General features: G+C 32.0%; 1 pseudogene; it reads left to right on the forward strand.

The window, feature by feature from the left end:
* The first annotated feature begins 1,873 nt into the window (after positions 1–1,873).
* Positions 1,874–12,101, forward strand: LOC120140258 (annotated as a pseudogene).
* Positions 12,102–27,193: the final 15,092 nt, after the last annotated feature.

A 27,193-nucleotide genomic window follows, 5' to 3' on the forward strand; every position in this document is an offset into this window, starting at 1 on the left:
TTAAATAAAAATAAAAATCCTATTTATTTAATTTTATAAATTACTTTTAAGAAAAATAATCATATTTTGATATTTATTTATTTTTTAATATCGAAGAAAAGAGATGTCTTAAAGCACCTAGAAGCCCTTTTCTGATATTTTTAAATAATTAGATATCTCTTATATTTATATATTAATATATTTTTGTAAAATTATAAATTTGAAAATAACAGAATTATAAATTAAATATATCTTTGAATTTTTAAATTTCCAATAATAGAGACAATTTATAATTAAAAAGTACCAATTTTGGGCGTTGTATGGGTACTAATCATTCCCTAAACGTAACCGACCACGAATCCTTTTTTTATTATTAAAAAGAACGAATTTTTGGTTAAAACGTAGATCAGTTTATCTTTTAACTGATGTTTTCTTAAGAACTCTTTTAAAAGATATTTTTTAGGTATTCGACCTACCTGACCCAAAAGGCCAATGGCAACTCCCAAAACATTTTAAAAACTATTTATTCACATTATTTTTCCCGCCGAATAAAAAATTCGTGTCCGGACGAAAAACGGTTACGACACCACTAATTTGCAAGTCCGAAGTGATCCAGCTCAGAGGCAGCGTCCAACCACTCTTTGCAAGAAACACCTTGCACTCAATAGAACAATACTTCAAGCCCGAAAGTCTCGGGGTGTTTTTTGACTTAGGGTATTCTTCAAAGCGTGTAATGTCGTTTCTAAGACTTCCCCACAGAAGGGACAAGTTCCTTCAAAGAGATGGGCCTTCTTAAGTTTCTCGCCCGTCGAAATGGCATCCTTACATACCCTCCACCCAAAAATCTTGATTTTTGGCATAACGGGTAGCTTTGTAAGAGTCTTCCATATTCTTTCGTTGTCCCTAGGGATCTCTTTTCGGAGGAGAGGAAGATTGAATATCTTAATCCAAATGGGAAGTACAGAAAAATCGCACTCATCCACGCTCAAAGTAGGGTCATATTCAGTAATGGCCATTAAGTCTCCATCAAAGCACTAAGGTGCCCTGCGTTTGACCATTTTCTTGTCTTCCAAAGTAGCAAATTTGAAAATAAACATTTTAGGGCAGAGGCTAGTGGCTTCAGTGAGTTTTGTCGGCCCCCAAACTGATCCAAAGACTCTCATAATCGCTTTTTCATTAACCCGCTTGGAAGTGAGGATCTTAGCGACCAGCCACCTGTCCATAACTTCCAGGTCTTCATGACTAATGACTCTAGAAGGTTCAAAAACCGCAGCCTCCTCCTCCGAGAAGGAAAGATGTCCCATGAGATGCATCACCTCTTCTGCCATGGCTGCTTGGTGAGGGAGGATAACAAAACAGTTGAAGTAAAAGGAATGGGAGATGAACGAAGTGCTGAGTCAGTTACTTGGAGTAAAACACTTGCTTGTATGAAGAGTGGGGTGGGGAGTTTGAATAATCCTTAGGCCCCGTTTGGTTCATGGAATATTTCATTCTTGTGAGGAATGTTTTTTTTCCGGGGTTAACATACCCACGTTTGGTTTCTCTACATTCCCAAGTGCCAGTAAAAAATTAATACCAACAGTGGTATTTTTTTTCTGTTTTCCGGGAATGTTAGTCACCCATCTCAACATTTTCTTGGTTTGTTTCATTGTTCATCTACTTTTGATAAGTGTTTTCTATTTTTTCGCAATGGAATTGAGGTTTGTTTCATTGTTGAGTTTTGGCTGCTCTTCATTTTCTTTTCCTTAATATGATCGACTATTAATTTAGTTTCCCATAGGGTGAGTTTTATGATTTTCATTTTTATGAAGATGTTCATGTATTGTTTGAGTTTCATGAGCATGTCTAAGTATGAAGGATAGCATTGAAAATTTGGATTTTTAAGTTGTAGATGATGATGCATTGCCCAGAGGACAAGTTCTGGCATTTCCATTTTTTGATTGGAGAGATTCATGCTTGGGTTCTTATTAAGCATTATCTAGTAGAGTATCAAGGAATAAAGCCTAGAATTGTTGCTGAATACTGTCTCATGCTTGGGTTCATTACTTCGACACTATTTCCTTTCAATTTTTCACGGAAAAAAGGAAGAAGAAAAATTTTCCTGCGATTCATTTTGGTAGCATATTTAAAACAGCTAAAGGCAACCCATTTGTTTAAACCCCACGTTAATCCAAAACCAACCCTTTTATACTTCAATATGTACCTTAAGCTCTATGCAAATGTCAGTTTCATGAAGAAAGCGTGTTATCTGTTTGAGTCAATGCCTGAAAGAACTTTGATTTCTTGGACTATCCTGATGTCGGGTTATGCCAAGCATGGTCCTGGTAAGGAAGCCTTGGCATTGTTTAAAGACATGTTGTCTGCTGATAAAACGGTGTGCCCTGACTCGTATGTTTATGCGGTTGTGTTGGGAAGTTGTGGCCTTGTGGGGAAACGAGGCAATTGGGATTTGACAGAGGGGTCCATGGCTAAGTTTTGAAGAAAGGAGAGGTTTTTCTTGATGGGTTTTTGCAGAATTTTTTGGTGAATATGTACTCAAGTTGTGGTCTTTTAGAGGATGTTGTTTTGGTTTTTGATGGGATTGAGAATCCTGGTTTGGTTGCTTGGAGTTTCATGTTAAGTGCTTACGTAAAAAATGAACTTGAAAAAAGGGTTTGTATATTTTCCTCGATACGATTTCTAGGGGAATGAAGTTGTATGCTTTTGTGTTTTCAGTGGTTATCAAGGCATGTTCCAATTTGGAGCAGTTAAATTTGGGAAATCAACTACATGGTTTGATGATCAACAAAAGATTTGGGGAAGGCTGTTGTTTGTTTCTGAACAATAGTTTAATGGATTTTTATGCAAAATGTAAGGATTTGAAAGGATTAAGACGAGTTTTCGACCATTTGTCTGAGAAAGATTTAGTTTCATGGAACACGTTGATCATGGGTTATGTACATAAATTTCATTAGTTTGAAGCTCTTAGGAATTTTAGAGTTTTAATGCATCAAGTTTGTTATTGTAATGATTTCACCATTACAGGTATTCTCAAGGCAATTTCGAGTTTACACGAGATGGACTATGGTAGGCAGGTTCATGGATATATAGTTAGGACAAGCTTAGTATTGAATATTATTATAGCAAGCATGCAAAAATGGTGTTATCTGTTATTGAATCTTGACGCAGGGAAATTATTCCACTCCTTGGCCAGAAAACTAGATGTGTAACAACCCCAACCCGTATCCGACCCGGATACGAGTCCGAAGTGTCACATTGACTTTTCAAACATTTATTCGTATAAAATAGTGAGTAATTTAAAAACTTTGATAACATTTAACTTATTCAAAACGTTTACAAAATATATTAGAGTTCATACAATTTATATCTTTAGACTACATGCCAACTACACTCTATATACAGTACCGATATTTTCTAATCTGACATTTGGTAAGGAAAACTGACATGTCTTGCTCCGCATTACTCTTTACTCTTCTCGAAACCTACGTGTGAAACAATCACACGCTAAGTCGAAGACTTAGTGAGGCATAACAACTTATAATGCACTTTATAACATATATCAATACATGCATGTTCTGTTCTATCCTGTTATACCAATTCCATGCATTCTTCGTATCATATAAAATCATATCAGATTAATTACAGTAAATACATACATACACATAATTCATCATTAACAGTTTATCATGTAATCACATACTTTTATGGTTAACCTTTTCAATCAAACACTATACACACACAACATCATATCATTTCTATAACATTTATCATACCACTAACATATATTTGTTCATATCTCTGGATTAGCCCATGTACATATGTGAGAACTATCGATATGTGAGTCTATAGAGGTTGTGCACTAATGCTGTCACCACAGCTCGTATAATTGCACCGAAGTGCCGCGTAGAATTGCACCGTAGTGCCATATAACAATGTCCATAAGGACCACATATTATTCCTTAAGAATCATATACATATACTAGGGATCAAGTATGTGTCTTTCAAGACTTCACACATGTTCCAAAGAATATATATATATCCCGAAGGACCGCGTAGAATTGCACCGTAGTGCCATATAATAATGTCCATAAGGACCACGTATTATTCCTTAAGAATCATATACATATACTAGGGATCAAGTATGTGTCTTTCAAGACTTCACACATGTTCCAAAGAATATACATATGTCCCGAAGGACCGCGTAGACCCTCGAATCTTGGCATGCCAACTATACCCCTAGCTCTCATGACACATCACATGGGCGTTATCATTTATTTCATTTCAAATATTCACATAAACTTGTAATTTACTTTCACATATCACGTATCACATAGCTTCTTTTCATATTATCACATAGTCACATATATCATGTTTTCATATAATTTCTATCATTTCTCACCCAATCACATTTATTCATGTAAACATACTTATCATATCTTGTTTACATAAGATCATATACTTCATATAACATATAGAAACACCTAGAACACTTTCACGTAACTTATATAAATTTTCAGAGTCCTTTTATATTACCTGATGACATATATCATATATATATATAATAACAAATATCATATTATCTACCTTATGCTCCATTTCTTTGTATTCCCTTTTTCATATCAGCATACATTTAAATATTCTTATATGTCCTCTCAATATCCTATAAACTTACTCATATTCTCATATATCATATTTTAATATAATTTGTATAGTAATACTCTATAATTGTATCATATAATGATTTTACCCAAGTACTCCTTTATAAAGTTTATATTACATGTTCAATTAGTCTCATGCTATCTTATAAATAATTTCCATTTATTTTATATCATTTTCCTTTTCCACTCACATAAACCATCTATTTATTTAATTCAATTTCTCATGACTTCCACAATACTCTTAATAAAACTTTGTAGCTCTTCACTATAATACATAAACTATAGTTTCCTTTAATTTATCAATCTTCCCTATATTACTTATGTATCCTTATTTATGCCTTCGAATTCATACTATTCTCTTAGAGTCTCCTAACATTTCTCGTATAATCACTTATACCATATCATATAACTTATACTTGATTATCTTATTCTCTCATGTTCATTTCATTTCTTATGACTCTATCATATAACTTATTCCATGTTCTTCCATTATTACATAATAAAGTCTTACATAAATCATATAGCATATACAAATCATATCATTATCTTTAGTCATGCATACATACAATCAATGTAATACAGATAATCACATATAATTATAACCACACATAATCATGTCCATGACTTCATGCATATTACTCTAGGAAATAGACTCATCGCAAGTCTTATTTCCATTAAACACTACATATCACTAGTATGCACTCACCTTGGCCTCACTAGTCAATTTCAATCTCTTATCTTTCCCTTGATCGATCTTACTTGCCAAATGTTCCGGAATTGCTTTACGCGCAGAATCTACATAAATGTACATTTTGAGGCAATCATTAGATACCTACACCTTGTAATTGGATACTAGCAACTTAAACGAACTTATTAAACCAATATTCACATTTTTCCTTTAGGGGGAATCGGTTCCCTACTAAGTGGGTATCGATTCCCTCATGACATTCTGGAAATTTTTGTTCGTTTGAAGGGGTATCGGTTCCCCTTGAATGGGTACCAATTCCCCTTGCCCAGAAATCATATTTTTAACTCGAAAATTACTTTATTTCCTCTCAAACACTTCATATATCATCCCCTTTTCATTCTTAACTCTAGTACACATACTTAAACCAATCTATATTCATTTATTTCATCTTAAACCTCAAAATCCTATATTCCATAAGAATCATACCAAATTTTCAATGTGTTCTAATTCCAATTCTAACACTTCATACTTCTTAATTAGATTGATGACAAGTCAAATTCATCCATAAAACTTCAACAACCATACCATATGAAAATTTCATCTTAAAACTCATATTGCAAATTCCTTCATAATTCCTTTATCTTATTGTTTAAATCCCATATAAGCTTTCCTTAAGCTTATTTAATACCCAAAGAATCAAAACTAAGCTTAAAACTCAAGAATTAACCAACTGAAATTAAACTTACCTTTGCCATGGAGCATACGGGAAGAGAGGAGGAAGGAAATGACCCAGCTCCAGAACTTTCTTTTCTTCTCACCCTTCCCACGTTTATATCACCTTTAAAAGAAAGATAAAAATCTTTCTGGTCAAATGACCATTTAACCCTTAATTTCCTTTAATAATTACTAATTAACCTTCATCATATATATCCAATAATCATTGAACTATTTCATTCTTATACTTTAGTCACCAAATTCTGAAACTTTACAATTTGGTCACTAACCCGGTATTGCGGATGTTACAAATCTCCCCTCCTTTTTAAGAAAATTCATCCTCAAATTTTCACTGGACATATTGATAGAAACATATCTTCTAAAGTTCTCATGTTGCTTCATTTAATTAATCTTTCTTGTCATCATCAGAAACTTACTTTTCAATCCTTTAGTTTTCCAACTATCTTTTTCGTTTATACATTCATCTCATCACTCTATATCATAAATCCATCTATTTCTTCATAACTCTCTAATTACCTTATAACCATACCAAACTTGTATTTCGTCATCATTTGACCAAAACACAACTTTAAATCTTCTTCAATGTGATTAAACATATACTTTAAGGAGTCAAACAATATTTTCACATCACCTTGCACACTTGTCTTATTTCTATATCAAAATTGTCCTCTGTACTTCCATATTTATCGTATCTGATTCTTTTAAATCAATCCTTTTCATTTCTTTATTCCTTATTCCTTATACATAAATCATATATTTCCTTTCATGTTCACATACTCTTGTCTTATCACTTATACTCATCTTTATGTACCAATCTTCATTGCATCCTCATTACTCTGATAACACATTTCTTATACATAACTTCATTCTTTATCATTTCTTATACTTGTATTTTCCTTCCTGAAGGTTCCATGCAAATACTTATCTCTGTTTCTACATCATAGCTATCTGCTCAGAATATACAACTATATTCAAATTCACATCATAATCAATTAACTCCACTATATCTTTCCTCCAATCTTATAACTCTAGCACCTTTACTCTGACAGCTAGATAATAACTTTTGTTCAATCTAGGGCACAAGCCCTATTATACCAATCATATACATCCTTTCCAATCTAAATTATCTCAACATTCGCTTACTCAACTTATCAATTTCACCTCTATTCTCATACATCCTGAAATTTCTTTTACTCAAACTCAACATTCTGACTTCCTGTGTCCTATAATCTGATCATCGATATACATATTCTCAAACTCTTCTTATCAATCCTCAGCTTTACTTAAATATACAAATTCTTACTTCCTTTTCCTTTAGTATACCACATTACTATGATCCAAATATGCAACTGTATCCAGATCCATTGTAGATTTGGTTATCATATCCTGACAATATCTTATAATCTTATAATTCCAGTACATTTTTATCACATACTCTAGTTAGCCAATGCTAACTCTTTCCATCTCTACTGCAAACCCTTATCATAAACATACTCTTGTTTATACGCTATACTATCACTTCGTTTCAAACTCATAAGCTCTGACTTTATACATCTTATACACTTGTCACTGATGCACTTATCCTTGAGTTCTTCTATACGTATTCACCACATCATTAGATCTTTTTAACATTCTTATGGTGACACATGTTCACCATATTCTATCTTATCCACATAATAACAAAACTACTCTATATCGTGTTTCCGATTCCAAACGATGAAAACTTTCTATCATTATTCAGATATGATTTCAGCTTTCTGAAATCAACTTTTGATCTTACTAAGCATTTCCTGAGGTGTCCGCTCTTCATCCTGCCTGGCCAGGGCAGGTGAATAGCTATCACAATCAGGAATATCACCTTTCACTTACTTCGAAATTATCACGATCGGATTTCTACTGTATTAAATTATTCTTATTCTATTAGCAAGATAACATATTCCTTACACTATCAGATCAGAAATTTTTTTTTTCAATCTATGTTGGCATGTACACCTTTTATGACACTTTGGACTTCGGTTTATGCCGAGAATCGGCTAAACCATAGCTCTGATACCATTAAATGTAACACCCCCAACCCGTATCCGACCCGGATACGAGTCCGAAGTGTCACATTGACTTTTCAAACATTTATTCGTATAAAATAGTGAGTAATTTAAAAACTTTGATAACATTTAACTTATTCAAAACGTTTACAAAATATATTAGAGTTCATACAATTTATATCTTTAGACTACATGACAACTACACTCTATATACAGTACCGATATTTTCTGATCTGACATTTGGTAAGGAAAACTGACATGTCTTGCTCCGCATTACTCTTTACTCTTCTCGAAACCTACGTGTGAAACAATCACACGCTAAGTCGAATACTTAGTGAGGCATAACAACTTATAATGCACTTTATAACATATATCAATACATGCATGTTCTGTTCTATCATGTTATACCAATTCCATGCATTCTTCGTATCATATAAAATCATATCAGATTAATTACAGTAAATACATACATACACATAATTCATCATTAACAGTTTATCATGTAATCACATACTTTTATGGTTAACCTTTTCAATCAAACACTATACACACACAACATCATATCATTTCTATAACATTTATCATACCACTAACATATATTTGTTCATATCTCTGGATTAGCCCATGTACATATGTGAGAACTATCGATATGTGAGTCTATAGAGGTTGTGCACTAATGCTGTCACCACAGCTCGTATAATTGCACCGAAGTGCCGCGTAGAATTGCACCGTAGTGCCATATAACAATGTCCATAAGGACCACATATTATTCCTTAAGAATCATATACATATACTAGGGATCAAGTATGTGTCTTTCAAGACTTCACACATGTTCCACAGAATATATATATATCCCGAAGGACCGCGTAGAATTGCACCGTAGTGCCATATAATAATGTCCATAAGGACCACATATTATTCCTTAAGAATCATATACATATACTAGGGATCAAGTATGTGTCTTTCAAGACTTCACACATGTTCCAAAGAATATACATATGTCCCGAAGGACCGCGTAGACCCTCGAATCTTGGCATGCCAACTATACCCCTAGCTCTCATGACACATCACATGGGCGTTATCATTTATTTCATTTCAAATATTCACATAAACTTGTAATTTACTTTCACATATCACGTATCACATAGCTTCTTTTCATATTATCACATAGTCACATATATCATGTTTTCATATAATTTCTATCATTTCTCACCCAATCACATTTATTCATGTAAACATACTTATCATATCTTGTTTACATAAGATCGTATACTTCATATAACATATAGAAACACCTAGAACACTTTCACGTAACTTATATCAATTTTCAGAGTCCTTTTATATTACCTGATGACATATATCATATATATATATAATAACAAATATCATATTATCTACCTTATGCTCCATTTCTTTGTATTCCCTTTTTCATATCAGCATACATTTAAATATTCTTATATGTCCTCTCAATATCCTATAAACTTACTCATATTCTCATATATCATATTTTAATATAATTTGTATAGTAATACTCTATAATTGTATCATATAATGATTTTACCCAAGTACTCCTTTATAAAGTTTATATTACATGTTCAATTAGTCTCATGCTATCTTATAAATAATTTCCATTTATTTTATATCATTTTCCTTTTCCACTCACATAAACCATCTATTTATTTAATTCAATTTCTCATGACTTCCACAATACTCTTTAATAAAACTTTGTAGCTCTTCACTATAATACATAAACTATAGTTTCCTTTAATTTATCAATCTTCCCTATATTACTTATGTATCCTTATTTATGCCTTCGAATTCATACTATTCTCTTAGAGTCTCCTAACATTTCTCGTATAATCACTTATACCATATCATATAACTTATACTTGATTATCTTATTCTCTCATGTTCATTTCATTTCTTATGACTCTATCATATAACTTATTCCATGTTCTTCCATTATTACATAATAAAGTCTTACATAAATCATATAGCATATACAAATCATATCATTATCTTTAGTCATGCATACATACAATCAATGTAATACAGATAATCACATATAATTATAACCACACATAATCATGTCCATGACTTCATGCATATTACTCTAGGAAATAGACTCATCGCAAGTCTTATTTCCATTAAACACTACATATCACTAGTATGCACTCACCTTGGCCTCACTAGTCAATTTCAATCTCTTATCTTTCCCTTGATCGATCTTACTTGCCAAATGTTCCGGAATTGCTTTACGCGCAGAATCTACATAAATGTACATTTTGAGGCAATCATTAGATACCTACACCTTGTAATTGGATAATAGCAACTTAAACGAACTTATTAAACCAATATTCACATTTTTCCTTTAGGGGGAATCGGTTCCCTACTAAGGGGGTATCGATTCCCTCATGACATTCTGGAAATTTTTGTTCGTTTGAAGGGGTATCGGTTTCCCTTGAATGGGTACCAATTCCCCTTGCCCAGAAATCATATTTTTAACTCGAAAATTACTTCATTTCCTCTCAAACACTTCATATATCATCCCCTTTTTATTCTTAACTCTAGTACACATACTTAAACCAATCTATATTCATTTATTTCATCTTAAACCTTAAAATCCTATCTTCCATATGAGATTCAAGAATCATACCAAATTTTCAATGTGTTCTAATTCCAATTCTAACACTTCATACTTCTTAATTAGATTGATGACAAGTCAAATTCATCCATAAAAATTCAACAACCATACCATATAAAAATTTCATCTTAAAACTCATATTGCAAATTCCTTCATAATTCCTTTATCTTATTGTTTAAATCCCATATAAGCTTTCCTTAAGCTTATTTAATACCCAAAGAATCAAAACTAAGCTTAAAACTCAAGAATTAACCAACTGAAATTAAACTTACCTTTGCCATGGAGTATACGGGAAGAGAGGAGGAAGGAAATGACCCAGCTCCAGAACTTTCTTTTCTTCTCACCCTTCCCACGTTTATATCACCTTTAAAAGAAAGATACAAATCTTTCTGGTCAAATGACCATTTAACCCTTAATTTCCTTTAATAATTACTAATTAACCTTCATCATATATATCCAATAATCATTGAACTATTTCATTCTTATACTTTAGTCACCAAATTCTGAAACTTTACAATTTGGTCACTAACCCGGTACTGCGGATGTTACAAGATGTACATTCCGATTCATATGTTACAAGTTCTTTGATTGATATGTATTCCAAATGTGGGATGCCAGAGGCAGCTTCAAGGGTTTTCGAAAGAGTAGAAGATCCGGGAACCGTAACGTGGTCAGCTCTTATCTCTGGACTTTCATGGAATGGGTAGTTTGTGGAAGCACTTACATGTTTCCAGAAAATGCAGCTTAATGGTATTGAAGCAAATGAGTTCACCTTAACATCTGTTATTTTAGCTAGTGTGGCTTTAGGTGATCTTAGAAAGGGAAGAGAATTACATTGCAAGATACTCAAAAGCTTGTTGTGAATCAAATCTTTCTGTAGTTAACATGCTCATAAATCTTTACTCAAGATATGTTCTTCGATTTCAGATGCTGAGATCTCATGGAATTTATTGATACAGGCATGCCTCAAGGCAAACGATCATGAAATGATTCACAAACTTCTCGAGAGGATTCAGTCGTGCTTCGGTTATTGGAGAATTTTTTGTGTATATAGCCAACATATATGATTAAGTTTAAAATGTCATGGCTATTATCTTTTGTAAGTCTGAATATTGTTGTTATTTTTTATGGTTAATGTTATACTTATTTTTGTTCTGTAAGCTAAACAAAGAACGTAAGCTTATCTTTTATCCTTCAGTTTGCACTTTTACTTAATTATGTTTCGAACACCTATTTACTTCTCAATTTTCATTCTTTATACCAAGTTGATCCTTATTTCATGTAAGCCTGGTTTAAATTGTTTTACTATATTGGGATGGCAGAGCATTCCTTGGAATGGGATGAACAAGAAATAAAAGCATTATAGGTGTTTTTAAAAAAGGGATTAATTATTACCTCGACAATGTTAAAAATAAAATTGGGAATGGTTGCTATTGCTCTGCTCCAAACATGGACAAAAAATTCAATAGTCAGATTTTCGAATCGAACATCAATCTTCGGGAATTCCAAATCCACTCTACTACACCACAAACTAGAGCAAAATTTAAACAACAATGAAGACCACTCTAGGGGAGAATAGTAATAACAACCTCAATCAAGAACTTCAAAATAAAATGATGAAATTATTGAATGAATAAATATAAAATTTAGCTTTTGTTCTTATTTTAAAAAATGTTTAAATTATAAAATTTAGCTTTTGTAATCTTTAGGAGTAAATGGTTCATCTATTAAAATTTTCATATGCTTATTTAGTTAAATCATGATGTAAAATTTTAATATATTTTTAGATAATTAATGTAAAAAATAATATTATTTATAATTAAAATAATACATGATATATTTACTCTTTTATTCTACCCATTTATCTTTTAAAATTTATAAAAAAAATTATATATAAATTTTTTTAAAAAGTATATAAATTTAAAATAATAAAGTAATATATTTTTTTATGCTTTTTTATATGAATATTTTAATTTAAATATTTAGAAACCCTTGATGAATGTGTAACACCAGCTTTGAGGATTTCCGAACTCAGCTCATCAGTCAGACCATCTGTCCCTCTCCGCCGATGTGAAAAGAACCAAAGAGTTCATTCCTTTTTCCCACCCAAAGGAAATGAGATATAGGAGTCAAATCTTGGACCCTGACACTTTCCCGAAATAGCAATTCAGCAACCTTTCTCTTCCTTTTGTCTTTCTTTGAATTCCCTCCAATATGGGAAATCTCGGGGGTGTTGCCCAATGCACACCATCTTGCAGAAGGCAAGTCCTGCCATGTAACTCTCTCTGGATGCAAGTGCTTTCCAATGGCTGATCGAGAGTCGAAGTCTAAACCAGCTTCCCAAATATAGCCGTTTACTTTCCTCTTTAGGTAAGAACCCTATTCCAATTGTTACCAAACCCCGTGTAGCCCTAATGCAGCCAGTTTGTGTTTACCCCTCAGACTTTCTTCGATTAACTTAGTGCACTGGAACTTGAAGCCCCAACTCTTCCTTGCTATCACAACGTCTATGGCTACTTTCTTTTGATGAACCTAGTCCTGTGCCAATGTTCCAGCCGTATTGAATCTTGTTTCCTTTTTCATCTTTTCTTTCTACGTGAACCCCATCTTGAATTCTTACCTCTCTTCCCCTCTCTTCCATAGTTGAACTCTCTCTGTCGATCCTGCAAAACCACTAAAGGGATGGTGTTATAACTGAAAAAACACTTACCTCGCAGACAGCAACCTCGAAGAGACTTTCCCTCAAGACCCCGGCTGGACGCAGGTATGAAAGACTGAACTGATAGAGATGTGGACTGGTGAATAGTGAACGAACTTATAATAAACGAGCTTATATTGATGAGAGAAGATTGAACCAATTTTAAGAACACTCATAAAGAACCCTTGATGACCATGACCAGATTTAGGGAGACACCCAAACAAACCATTTCCTATGGGAAACCCAAGAGGAGAACCTACAGAGCGGTGAGAGGATTTTCTCTCACTAGAAACCATCATTTCCTTTAGGTTCTGAAAATCCAGGCCCTCAGAAATCAGTCCTTCTTAAATCAGTGCTTACTAGTGTACATGATCTAGGGATACTTTATAACTCGAGGACCACCACAAACTAGAGCAAAAAGTTGGAGTTGTCTCATTTATTCATTTCCATTTGGTCAAAATGATATTTTACCATAGTTTAATGATCACTCGTGTAATTTAACCTTATATCTTTAATTATTTTGTCACATTTTGGTTATTAAATTATCATTAATAATTTAATTTTATAATTAATATTTTTTAAAATTATGTTTTTTCATTAGTATATTGAATTATTAATAATCTGATGTATCTCTAATACTAATATGAAAATCAAGTTTTATTTCTTTTGTAATGATAATAACATTTTAATTTTTTTTGAACTTTTCTCTTTTTTTTACTATTTAAAGATATCGAATTTCGATTGGATTTAAAAAATATTTTAAAATTGATAAACATGTTTAACTTGATTATCTATTTTTAAAGCTTGCAATTTGATTAATTTAATGAGTGTTAAAGTCATAATATCGCTCGAATCAAATTTTATTAAATCAGGCTTTTATAATTTTTGTACTCATTTGATAGTTGGAACTTTTTGAAATATTGCACAAATTAAGTCACATGGTGATTAATGAATTATTGTTGTTTTTTGAAATTTTGGATTCGAACACTAAAAATACTAATAATGTGAGATCAATATCAAATAGTTGAGAGTTAAACATATATTACCTTATACTTACCTCGTATTAATTTAAAAAACTTTTTTGAAATGTTACTGGGCATGTCTATTTTTGGGTGTTTAAAAATATTTCACACATGCCGCAAAATTTGAGTATTTTTCTTAAAAAATATAATTTTTTTCTCACTAAATTCAAAAAAAATATAAGATTTGATCACTTTTATTTTGTTTTAATTAAGATTTAGTCACTTTCGTTTCGTTTTAGTTAACATGTGGTCACTAAAGGTTAATGATCGTTAAACCTTTAACGGTTTTCTAACATACACGATAAATATATAAATTAAAATCACATCATTTCCATATGGATATACTTGGATTAAGTTTTTGTCACTTTCCTATTATATTTGTACACTTTTGGTCACTTACGTTATCATGTTATTAAGTTGTGGTCACTTACATTATGATTTTATTAAGTTTTGGTCACTTGGACGTTGAATGCTATTAGTTTGATGATGAAAAATGTTAGTAAAATTATTTAATTTTTATTTTAACCCCTACATTTTAGACAAAATACTGATTATGAGCTTTTTGAAAATTAAATTTAGTTTAGGGGAAACATTTCAATTTATCTATTTTTAATAAGTTTTCTTTCCAACCCTATCATTGTTCACCTTCTCCTGCTTCTTCTTCAGACATCTTTGCTCCATTGCTCCATTTGCCTTCTTTCAAGAATTCATGCTACATTTCAAGAATAATAAAAGATTTCCAACTTACGATAACACTACAAATTGAGATAAAAATTAGAGGGTAGGTATCTAGAAATAAAATGAAGCTAGATAATCTTAGTTATATAAACTAAAATTCAATTTCTAAAGATTGAGATTGCAGAATGCCGAATCCGACAAGGAACAAGAAGACAAATCAATGGATCCAAATAACCCGATAACTAGATATCACTCTTTGTGGTGATTTTTCTCTTGAGAAAGCGCCTCTAGTGAAACATAATCAATGAATCCAAACAACCCAATAATTCGATCCATGAATTCATCCATTGAACTCAATCCAAAATCTATGATCTTAAACGTTGAATTTTTTTTTCGCTCAAGAACAAACAATTTTTTGATTTTAGATCTCTATGAACCACTGTTAATCCTTGCGGCCTGCGTGATCTGTCGTACCACCGCCACCACGTCGGCCCCCGAGTACCTCATTTCCAAGTGATCAAAATTTAGTAAAACGATAACGTAAGTGACCAAAACTTGACAAAATGACAATACAAGTGTCCAAAAGTGTACAAATATTAAAGGAAAGTGACCAAAACTTAATCCACATATTATCTACTTAAAAATGATATAATTTTAATTTTACATATTTCAGTTCCACGTCAACAAACTGCTAAATGTTTAATAGTCGTTAACCTTTAATAACCACATCTTAATTAAAACGAAACGAAAGTGACAAAATCTTATATTTTTGAATTCAATAAGAAAAGATCTATTAAACTCAAACGAAACCGATGTTGTAGTTTACCCAGAATATAAATATTATTGGTAAGTTATCTAACCGGCTAAATAGTACATGTATCGAACCCAGGCTATAATATTCAGATAGGATGGATACTAGAAAACTTCTCTTCCTATTTCTAAATTTTAATTAAATTATTTAATATTTAAATATTTAATTTTATATTAAAATTAAAATAATTAAATATATACATGCAATTAATCAGTTTGAATATGCAAAATTAATAATTCAATCAAATAACCACCTCGAGCTACATTTGTCCATCATTACTAAATTTTTTTCCATAACTTAAAATCAGCTAAATAAACATATCAAGTGATTTTAGTGGTTAAGGGAAGTGTTATTTTTCTTAAAAGTTTTGGATTCAATGCTTCAAGTAATTGCACCAATGGATATGTATGCAGGGATGAAACTAGGCAGGGGTAGGTGGGGGACTAAAATTACTATATATTTTGGATTTTTCTATGTATTTTATATTAAAAATCTATTTTCGTCCCCTAAAATTTTATTCACCAACTTGAAATTTTATAAGTTCAAGTTCACCTCCTCTAACATAAAATCCTACATCCGTCCCTGTGTATGCAATGTCGATGACCTTGCATATTTTGAATCTTATGGCGCCAGACTGGTTTTCAAAGTTATCCTATGTTCCTAGGGCTGTTAATTCGGTTAATTCGGTGGCCGACCGAACCAAATTACCATTAACCGAACTTTTATTTTCTTTAACCGTTAATCGAATCAAACTTTTTTCGAAAATATTAACCAAACCGAATAAATTTCGGTTAATTCGGTTAATTTTCGAATTAACTGAAAATTTTTAAAATTTTCTAATTTATATAAAAATTAAATATTTTAAAATTAAAAAAACAGTTTCTAATTAATTTAAATAATATATAATTATAAAATAAAAATTTTATATAAATTTTTTAATTAATTAATATTGATATAGGTTTAAAAATTATTGAATATTAATTATTAATTGGGTTTTAAATGGTTTGGGCTGAGTTCTTATGTTATATATAATATATTTAATATTTTTTAATTCAAAAAAAAATTACAATTAATTTAAATAATATATAATTATAAAATAAAAATTTTATATAAATTTTTTAATTAATTAATATTGATTTAGGTTTAAAAGTTATTGAATCTTAAATTATTAATTGAGTTTTAAATGGTTTGGGTTGAGCTCATATGTTATATATAATATATTTAATATTTAAAATTTAACTTCGGTTAATTGATCGATTTCGAACCGAATTCTAAAATTTTTTTTAACCGTTAACCGACCGAATTAACCGAACTAATTCAGTTCGATCGATTAACCGAATTAGTTCGAAAATTTGAACACCTTTATGTTCCTCGTGGTGCTGATAGTGTTGCGGATGATTTGGCGCGTATGGCTTGTGCTCTCCCTTTGGGGCTGCATGTCCTCCAGTCCATTCCCAAGGAAATTCATGAGAAGCTGCTGAAGGATGCGAGGAGCGCTCGTGTTCTACACTAGGCTACTATGGAATAACATCTTATTCCTTCTTTTGTAATCATTATATATTATTAAAAAAATCGGTTTAAGGGTCAACTTTACCCCTGTAATAAATCCAAATTATCATTTTCGCCTCTATCGTATTTTTGTATTAATTTACCCTTTAAAGTTATTTAATTGTATCATTTTATACTCTATCCCTAACTTAAACCCAAAATTATAAATCATAAGTTAGAGTTTAGAGTTTATGATTTATGATTTGGAGGTTATGAAGTTATGATTTGGGGTTTGGGTTTATAATTTAAAATTTTAAGTTAGAGGTAAAGTATATAATGATGCAATTGAGCACTTTCGAGGATTAAATTAACGCGAAAATACGATATAGGCGATAATGATAAATTCGATATACTACAAGCGCAAAAGTTACCTCTTACCTAAAAAAATCATTACCCAAATGTTTTTAAACGAAAATATATCCTCTAAACCACATGCAAACCAAGAAACAAGCCTCTCATATCTATCATAGCCCTCTAACTTGAGACCTTAACAATAACTGTGAATAATCATTCTTATAAAACAACCATCAACCAGGGTATTAGCCACCCTTCATAACCTCAAACCAAATCTGTAGCGAAAGAGATAAGATTCATGAAGAATAAAAAAAAAACTTTAAACCGAAAAAGAAGAGAGAGAAATATATCTAATTCAAGTTCTCAAGTCCTTGGACTCAAATGGTTGTAGTTAGTGACAAATGTAGTTTGTTTTCAGGTGAAACGTATTCGTCTTGAAATTCGATTTTTCTCTAATTAATTACTTATTTGATTAATTGTGTTTATCATAAAATTTTATTTTTGTCCACTTTATTACAAAATAATTTATATTATTAATATATCTATATCTATCATAAAAAAAAATTTGTCACTTATTATAATGACTTTGGCAAAATCGTCAACTTCTTCTCATGATTTAGCTTAAAAATACTCCCCAATCACCAACAACATAGGACAACTTTACATAATATTATAACTTTTAGCCTATTTCCTTAAATAATTTTAAGGTGAACTTGAAATGTTATTTTATCTTTTATATTATTTTGTTGAAAATTATTTGTTTTGAAAAGAATAATTTATACATTATATAAATGTGATATTAGACCAAATATATTGGACTCTGGTTAGGACAAGTTATCATATGATAACAACCTTTTATTTTGATAGAAACAAAACGGATTTTTTTGCCCAATAGGACAATTGGGGGAAAATTGTAAAATAGGACACTTAGATTTTTATTTTTGGATCTACGACATTTTCTATAGTACAAGTGAAACTCGTCACCTCGAGGTGAGGAGTTCCAATTGATATTATTAAAATATTTGGGGTGCAATATTTAATTTTTTTACGAAACACGTCACCTCGATGTGACTAGTTTTATTAAAACAATATTACTTTTTGTGGTTGGTTTTTTTAATATTTCATTATTTTTTTACAATTTGTCATCTCAAGGTGATGAGTTCTTTTATAATAATATTATTTTTGTCATGGCTAGAGTTTTTTAAATATTATATTTAAAAAGGGACTCGTCATGCTGAAGTGACGACTTCCAACAATCATATTCATTTGTTGTTTTTATCTTCTTAGTGTGAGCAGTTCCAACGGTCATATTGATATACCACTAAAAAGTTAAGTAGATTGTAATAGATTTTGTTTCAAAGAAAAACTAACTATAAACATCAAATTAAATCATTAAACGTTACATTATAGAGGTAAAAACAAAAAACCATGAACATTACATTAAGAAGAAAAAACAACAAACTTAATACATTACGGTAAGTATGCAACTAGAACTAACATTACACACACCAAAAACAGTAAATAAAATCATAAACATAGCAATATGTGTTATAACGTTTTAATCCTCGTGTTCAGTAGACTCGTCAGAAGTAATATTAAGTTCTTCAATTCTCCATGCTTTTTCTTGTTGTTGTTCACGTACAAATTGAACCATGCTTCTGGGTCTCCATCATCTATCTTTGTTTCTTCGTCATTTGTCTGAGTTGGTGGGATATTCAAGCTGGAAGCATCATACTCAACTATACGAGCAAGGTCGAGATCAGTGAACTCTACAAACAAATTGACATTAGACAAAAGATGATAGAAGTATGTTTCAATCATACCAACAAGGTCGACATCATCACTTAGATGAAATCTCATGCATGATAATGACAATTTATAATATATCGAAGATATTATTCTACTACTTAAGAGTTGAACCTTTGTTTTTATATTGAACTTCAACTCATCTAGTTGATTTTTTTGAAACACATGGTTAAAGATTTGAAATCATAAAAACAGTTGCACGAATAGTTGCCTTGTTAGCAAAAAAACTCAAGCTTTGGAAGTGAAAGACAAATTGTTTTCGATTTTTTTTGCTGTAAGTGAATAAAATAACTTTCACCTCACACATATTCATAGGTTTATGAAAAGTTTGTTAAATGAAAGGTTTCTGCCATTGTGCATTAAATGGCCTATTAGAAATGCACGTTTTTCTGACGTGAAGTGATATATCAGAATTGAAAAGTTTTCTGAAATGTGTTGATATATCACTGAAAAGTTGATGAAGAGGATTAATTGGACACTCAAAAGTTTCTACCATTGTGCATTATTTTGCCTTTGAGAAATGTACATTTTTCTGATGCGAAGTAATTTATCGTAACTGAAAAGTTTTCTAACATAAGTTGATATTGTTAGAGTATGCCCAAAGACCAATCATGAGATGATTGTAGTAATACTTTTTCTTTACCAGTTTTAGGCATTGCCACTATTATTTTCAATTGTATTTTTGTGTCTAACATAAACTGAAAGATAGTAAAGTCCATATAATTATATGATTATTATTAAATATCCCTAGTGAAGTATTATTATAGGCATGGACAATAATAATACATTTAAGGATAACATAGAGTTGATTGATGACAACGAGTTGTCATTGACATAAAAATGTCAAAGTTGATACATGAGTATGTTGTTAGAGAATAATATATTGGATTGACCCGCTATGAGCATGTGTCTTGGATTATTATGTGACAGTCACAACATTGCTCATGGTGATGACTATATGCATGATCCTCAGACTTGAGATCATTAATATCTCAACATATATTGTTGTATGTTTTGATATAGTTCAACATGCTCCGTAAATGGTTGCACTATAATGACTGATATTGAACATATCATGATATATGTAGTGAGGTGTGAATGATCAAGATAGGATTTGTCCTTTCTACATAATAGGAAATATATCACATGTCACTTGATTAAGTGAGACTATAAAATGCATGGCCAAGCTCGAACATGTTGATATAAGATATCACAAGTTGTTCATTTAATTTTAGTCTACTCTAGATATCAAGAAACATTAGATGAGTTATACAAGTGTGACTATTCCAGGACTTGTGCCTATTCTAGATATAAAGGACATAATACATAAAGAAGTTAGTCACGAAGAGGTTATATCAAATCACAATTTCTTGTAACTTAGTTGACAATGATATATTGCTAGATGTCACTCATTGTTTGTAATAATTGGAATGGTTCTAATTTTACTACTAATGTTACAAGAACCTACAATGTCACATCTCAGGGTTGAAATGAGTAAATATTAAACAAGTTGTAATTGTACAATTTTATTATACATGAGTAAAGTATATATAATTAAAGTATATTTGATATATATATTTAATTTTGATTATCTTGAATATAATAAATATTAAAAGGATTTAATTATGAATATAATTCTTTTAATAAATAAAATTTAGAATAAACCCTAATTGTCAGGGTAATTTGATATAAAAGGGTAAGTATGGTCTAGCAGCCTTTCTACGACTTTTTGGCCAAAATTCTTAAAAACAGTTTTTGAGAAGAAATAAATGCTTACTCTCAACCGGGTGAATTGTGTATAGGTGGAGACGATTTCGTGGAGGCTTAGGATTCGAATAGTTCGTGACTACATATTGCTATTTTTCCAGGAACTCGAGGTGAATTTTCGTATCTATTCCTCCCGATTTTAATTTTCGTACTTGGATCACTGGTGAGACCTGCAAAATTTATTTTTCCTCTACACCATGAGGTGTACCAGTGGTCCCAACAAATATATCACTGAAACGTTACTGAAGATGATCAATTGGGAACTGAAAAGTTTATGTCATTATGCATTATTTTGCATATGAGAAATGCATGTTTTCCTTATATGAAGTGATATATCAGAACTGAAAAGTTTTTTGAAATAAGATAACATATCACTAAAAGGTTTATGAAGAGAATTAATTGGGAACTGAAATATTTATTCCATTTTGCATTAGTTTGTCTATAGGAAATGCACATTTTTCTGATATGAAGTGATATGCAGAACTGAAAAGTTTTCTGATATAAGATGACATATCACTGAAAAGTTGCTGTCACATAATTGAATTGTCATTGATGATAGTTCATTTTTCTTTTAAATTAGCTTACTTCATGTGAATTTTCACAAAACTTCTACTTTCTACAAATGTATTGAACAATCTAAAACCTTTCTCAAGATATGGCTAACAAATTTTTCACAGTGTTCCACTCAAATGACCAAGTTATTCAAACTGATGATGGTGTTGTGTTTATGTCACAGGCCCGTAAACATGATGTTCCCTGTAGATGTATCTCATCGCCAAATAAAACAAAAAAATTGGAAGAAAAATTGGAGCTCCCATTTCAATTTTGAGTTATCGATACATAATTTCAGAGACTCCGCTAAAGTATGGAGCAATTTAACTTGATGATGACAATTTTGTTGTTATGGTTAGCCTATATCAATCTTCAAATAATCAAATGATTGAGATGTACGCTGGAACGAGAAATACTATAGATATTCCTACTTCCTCAATAGCTGCACCCATGACCGACGAAGTATGACCATATAATGATCGAGATAACCTTGGTGGGTGATTCCGTGCAAACCTTGTTGATTTTAGTGAGGATGATGAAACTTTTATTCCACTGACGCTAGACAATGACACAATAATAATTGATGATTCTGATATCGCTGAGGCTATTTCAGAGGGATGAGATTTTGATATAGAGGGTGATGTTTGGGAGGCAGTGGTTGTACATTTTCATGCACCACATAATGCTCTGCGAGGTTGGGCACACTCACCAACACTCAATTAACCCTAAATGCCATAACCCCAAACGCCTCATTATTATCGTCAAGTTGCAATGCATGACATAAACTATGATGCCATGAAGAATCTTAAGATTTCTGATATGCTGGATACATATACAACCCACTAGGGTACCTCCGACGATGGATCAATATAGTTAACAGTTGGGTCTCAGTTTGAAACTAAGAAGGATGCTCAACTAGCAGTAAAGGGGTTTTGTATCAAAACTCATATAGAATTCAATGTGGTGGAGTCTGATCAAAAGCCATATTTTTTTTCAGGTGTATAAACAAAAATGTCGGCTTTAAGTGAAAGATATGTGTTTCATACCTACAGCGAAAGATGTTTTGAAAAATCACAAGGTTCCACAACCAGCAAATTTGTACGATGAGCTCTTTGACACAAGACCACAAACACTTAGATTTTGATATCATATGTTCATACTGTCGAAACAATTTTTTCTTCGAGATTTAAAAAAAAACACATTATTTAATTTATATATTGATTAGTTTTTTTAAAAAAGTAATGTTACTGTTCGAAGAGTCACCACCAATCTTTGATTAGGGTGTGATTGGGCACCCAAAAACATTTTGTCATTTTAATAAAAAATATTAGTTTTAATTAAAACAACAAATTTGCGGTATGCATACCAGAAAATTGAGTTCGGGAGTCGGTTACGCTTGGGGAAGGATTAGCACCCTCACAATGCCCTAAATTGGTACCTAATCGATTAATTAATTGTCTTTGCAATGAAATTTACTAGTTTTAATTTAATTTAATTTAAGATCCCTTCAAACAACATTCGTGAATGTTAGAACGAAACCTAGTAATATTTAATTATTTCCTATCGAGAAGAAATGACCTCTCATACATTGAGACAATCAATTTCTATTCCAATAGAAATAAAGAAATATTACAGTTTCATTGCAATATTCAAATGCAAAAAAACAAATTAAATTAAAAATTACCAATCATTTTTAAAAAGAAGAAGGATATTCGATTATTTAAAGACATCGAGATCGGACCTTAGATAAGTTCTAACAATATTTTCTCGAAGAATTTAAATAAATGAATATTTCTTTTTCTTTCGTTCCCAAATTTTATGTGTAGAATTATTTTTTGGGTTTCCCTGTTGGGATACGCTTTTAGTTTAAAATCATCATAAGTGACTTTCTAATAAGTTAAGACAATCACCTTGCAACGATTTTAAAATTGAAAAGTATTACCCTTAATCCGATTATTTGATAAGGGTCGAGTTATGCACATGAAGGTAATATGCATTAAATAAATAAATAAATAATGCAAAACCTAGATCTGTATGAACATGAGAGTATAATAATATTTTGGGATATACTTATAACGCCTTAATATAGAAATAGCGGATATTTCTCCTATTATCGAATTAATTAATTAGTAATGTAAAACTAGATGCAAGGGAGCCTAGGATTATTTACAAAATTATCACATATATGCCTATTCAAGCAACATACAACAGTGGCCTAATTTAAAGGATCATCATATTTAAAATCATAACAATGGATTTAGCCAATAAATATTCATGAATCACAATGGTTTTAACGTTTCAGGCACTAGAGTCACAATAATCTCAAAACAGGAGTTGGACTAAATCGGAAATTATGAAAAACATATGCCCAAAAATATAAACAGTACGAAATATAGGAAAACACATGATGTAGACTAAAATGGAATTCAACAAAATTACATACCAGATTTATAAATAGAAAAAAATTTAACTTGACTAAAACCAGGGACCAAAATAAAACACGCGTGAAATAAAAAGGCTAAATGATAACTGTGAAATGTTTTGATTCGGGGACTAAACTGAACTAGAGAAGACATAACAGTGACCTATACCCTAAATAAGCCATACGAGACCGGGAAACCTTAAACCCCCAAACACCGCCATTTTAACGTGCACATATAAATGATATTTCGGGTAAGAAGGAGACCCTAAATCATTTTTTGCATTTTCAATCTCCTCTCCTCTCTATCTGCGCCGCTTTCTCAACCCTCTCTTTCTCTTGGGTCGACCGAGAGCCACAAAGTTCTCGTGCCCACACCGGCCACCATAAACCAATTACCACCCTTACTCTGGTCGTCGCCTAGCACGACTAAAAAGCCCAAACGACCACCCTAATCGACCTAAAAGCCTTCACTTCTAAAATACCCAAAGCCTCATTCTCTCAAACCAAGCTCCCTCAGGCCCAGAAGACGCTCGACAACGGCTAGGGGAGATGAGTAGCATACCCTTGACGACTCAGCGGTGTGTGGATTCTAGGGGAAGGCGATAGTGCTCTTCTTCGGATAGGGAAGGTAAGCCATTATCTCTTCGGGGTTTCTGATTTCTTTTGGTTCGATAGCTTTTCACTCATAAAAATGGGAACTTTTCGAGATGATCTTTGCTCTCTGGGTTTTTGGTTGCTATCTCTATCTTTTGTTGCTGATCGATGATGATTTTTTTCTTTGGGCTTTTACTCACTCGAAAGAAGACGAGGTTTTTTTTTCCTTATGATGCTCTGCTCTCCATTTTTTGCTCTCCACATTGTTGATATATAACCTGGTATCTTATGTCTGCATGTGAAGGACGAAGGACTCTGCGTGGCAGAGGGAATTCTGCAGGTCCTTTTCCTACTGTTCTGGCAGAGGGGATATGGTAGGCTCACACCGGCTCGCGTACGCTGAGGATGACTGTGATGGTGGCAGCAAGGACTGGTGAGGACCGATTTGGAGTGCACGGATGATACCCACAAGTGCGTGGAGCATCTAATGAGTCTCGCTTGGATTTCACGTGAGAGATCGGACGACTGAGGTAGTGGACTGAAGCTGGGCCATTGGATCGTTGGCCAGATCCAACGGTAGTAAGGCATCTGGGGCGGCTGCTGCTGACATCTCCTTAGGGTAAAGCCCTAATTCTGGTCTAATCTGGACCATTGATCTCTCAAGAAATCCAACGGTATACGTTGGGCGGCGCTGGGATTGAGTGGAAACCCTATCTGCATTGGGCTGCTACGGTTTGGGCCTCTGCTGTTGGGTCATGCAACTTTGTAACTTCTTTTGCCAGATGTTTGGGCCTGTAAAAGAATGATAATAATAATTAATAAAAGTTTAGACATCTGTCCTATATTTTTAGCTTATATATATATATATTATAATATAATCATTTACGTGTTACTTATATATAACCACGTGAAACATATAGTTATACTAATAATAATATATAATATAAGTATACATATAGATTGTCACACCCGCACCAACATATAAATTACCATATTAATAACATATTATAATATATAAACATATAAATTACCATATTAATAACATATTATAAAATATATATAAACACATGCACAAACTTGGTAATAATAAATAATAATTAATCCTTACATAACTAGTAATAAATAATACATATATAAACCCGAATAAAAACTCGAATGAAATCCCCGGACAAAATGAACATCTACAGCTAGCATTCTTTGCTCATTGGTGTGCAATGAGAATAGAACAAAGATCAAATGATGGTCGTATTTGTCTGGTTATGAGGAATTCGAAGGGTTAATTCGCTCCATTGCAACTTCAGGGTAGGTCGAATTTGATCTGTTCCACTTTTTCGGGTAATTAGATCTCAAAAAATTTAATTCACTTCATTGTTCTTCAGGGAAGGTTGAATTCGAGCTTGATTTGCTTCACTGCTCTTTATGAAAATCGAATATGAAAATCAAACATTACCAATCATTAGTGTACGTTTGAGAATTTGAAAACATCATATCCGAAGGTTCAGAATTTGAGAGAATCTTTTAAAATCCATTTCTCTCATGGGAAATTGTCTCGCAGCCACCAGATATGGGGATCTGTCTTGACTCGAATACCATTTAAACCTCTCCCCTATTGGGTGAATTGGTTGATGACTCTTGCTTGTCATAATTTTTTAGTTTTCTTCAAAAACCTATAAAATATCCATCTTGAAGGTGTAACACATTTGAATAATGAATGCAATGATGCAATTCATTTATCATTAATCTTTTAAGAAAGTGAAATGGTGTTTAAGAAAGACATAAACGATCCAAAATAGACAAGGTTAATTTCCAGAGTCTTATGGAAGACGAGGTTGAGGTTTCTAGGGAAACGATCTCAAGAAAGACTAAAGTAAACTTTCTAGGATACAAATCCTAAGAGAGTCAAGATTGAAGACAACATTACAGAAAAACTGACTCCTCTATACGAGAAAGTCAAGTTGAAGAATGATACTACTGAAAAGTTGACTCATCTTTTTGAGAAAGTCGAAAAGGACAACACCAAAAGATTGACTCCTCTTCGCGAGAAAGTCAAGAAGGACAATACTAAAATATTGACTCCTCTTCACGAGAAAGTCAAGGAAGACACCACTAAAATATTGACTCATCTTCACGAGAAAGTCAAGAAAGACATCACCGAAAGATTATCTCCTCTTCGCGAGAAAGTCAAGAAGGACGAAATTGAAAGATTGACTTTTCTTCACGAGAAAATCAAGAATAACATTGAAAGATCAACTTCT

Source organism: Hibiscus syriacus, unplaced genomic scaffold, assembly GCF_006381635.1.
Source record: "Hibiscus syriacus cultivar Baekdansim isolate YM2019G1 unplaced genomic scaffold, ASM638163v2 tig00002237_pilon, whole genome shotgun sequence".
Taxonomy (NCBI): Eukaryota; Viridiplantae; Streptophyta; class Magnoliopsida; order Malvales; family Malvaceae; genus Hibiscus; species Hibiscus syriacus.